Here is a 1,998-nt window from a genome sequence, read left to right on the forward strand (position 1 = left end):
TGCACACAATTCCTGAAGTCGCAGGGGATCTGCACATACATTTTTGTTGCTAGTTTGGGATGAATACGTTCTATATATCGAGATGGGGAAGGAGGAGGTGTCTAAACGGCAAGATTTGTAATAATCAGGGGAAGCATATTTGTGTGAGAGGTTTGAAATACATTACAATATCACAGGCGCTTTTTTATATAAAAAAGCTATTTTGTGGCATTTATCACCAATAAATACAACATATCACAGTATGTTCCCTGCAACAGATCCATGATAAGTTAGTGGATAATGCGTTGGCTGTGGCTGGAATTGGCTGAAAATAAATCTGTCCCCTCCAGTTAATGAATGACTTATTAAATTCAGTACTTTGTCAGCTTGTCTCAGTTGCTGTCCCCATTTCCGAAATATCCATCACTGTTAATGTTGGGATGGGAGGAACAGAATTAGTTGTTTTGGTTTTTTTAAAAAAAGCAAATTTAAAAAATGAGAAGGATTTTCTTAGAAACTCCTCAAACACCGTGCAATTGATTGCAGCTGTATAAAATAGGCAGGGTTGTGGGTGGTAGAATTATGGGATGGGGAGGTCAGGGGCCACACAGCCCAGCAGAAATGGACCCTCTCTTCTTAGTGTCTATCTTCTTTATCCTTACCAGGGACTCAGCTACATTAGTCAAGAAACATTCTTTTGAATGCGTTATAAACATGCAACAGCAGATGGCGCCAGAGAGCAAAATAAATTTCTAAACGTTTTTCATAGTGGTTCCCCCCCTTTTGTTATGATGATTTAATTTCTAACTTATTTATAGTGTGTTTTTTCCTGTGTGTAGATCCACCTCAGGTCTCAGGGTTTGAGCTGCAACTTCCGGCACTAGCTCTCCAGGGGAAGGAATAACATCTGAGGGTAAAAGGCCAGAGTCAAGGGGGCAGAATATTTTCTCCTTGGCACGATGAGAACTTCTGCTTGTTCTGCCTGCTCCCCCTCCTTCAAATAATAATAATAAAATCTGGCTCCATCCCTGACACATCCATCTACCCTTGGCTAGTGAGGTGTGCTGTGGTCTGTACTATGTCCAACTTCAGGCCAGAAGTGGCTCACCAGGTGTGGTGATGCTGGCACCCTAGTTTCCTGGCAGGTGGGTTGCTGCTACTTGCAAGGAGAAAGAGGAGCGAGACGCCAGGGAGGTCAGCGTGGTGCAAATGCCCTGTGAGGAATGGCAGATAGAGTCTGCTGGTGCCTTTGCACCATGCCAACTTCCTTATCGCCTTGCCTTACCTTCTTCCAGTAAGCAAAAGCAACCGCCCTAACTGGAAGTCAGCATAGCAGCTGCCCCACGCAGGGAAGCCTCCTCTCTGATCCAACAACCCAGCCTCTGAATGGTCAGGCACTATCTTTCAGATTCCCGATTCTGCTACTTAAGTCTGAGCCTCAGCACACCTGCAAATCCGAGCCCCCTCCCCTTGCACAGAGCTCGGGGGCGGCCGCCAAGACCACATAACACCGGTCTTGAAAGACCTACATTGGCTCCCAGTACGTTTCCGAGCACAATTCAAAGTGCTGGTGTTGACCTTTAAAGCCCTAAACGGCCTCGGCCCAGTATACCTGAAGGAGCGTCTTCACCCCCATTGTTCTGCCCGGACGCTGAGGTCCAGCGCCGAGGGCCTTCTGGCGGTTTCCTCACTGCGAGAAGCAAAGCTACAGGGAACCAGGCAGAGGGCCTTCTCGGTAGTGGCGCCTGCCCTGTGGAACGCACTCCCATCAGATGTCAAAGCGATAAATAACTACCTGACATTCAGAAGACATCTTAAGGCAGCCCTGTTCAGGGAAGTTTTTAATCTGTGATATTTTACTGTATCTTTGGTTTTTATGGAAGCCGCCCAGAGTGGCTGGGGAAACCCAGCCAGATGAGCGGGGTACAAATAATAAATTATTATTATTATTATTATTATTATCCACTTTCCATCTTCCTGAAGTGAAACCAAAAAGACATTGAGGCAGAGGCACGATGC

This window comes from Podarcis muralis, chromosome 17, assembly GCF_964188315.1.
Source record: "Podarcis muralis chromosome 17, rPodMur119.hap1.1, whole genome shotgun sequence".
NCBI classification, from domain to species: Eukaryota; Metazoa; Chordata; class Lepidosauria; order Squamata; family Lacertidae; genus Podarcis; species Podarcis muralis.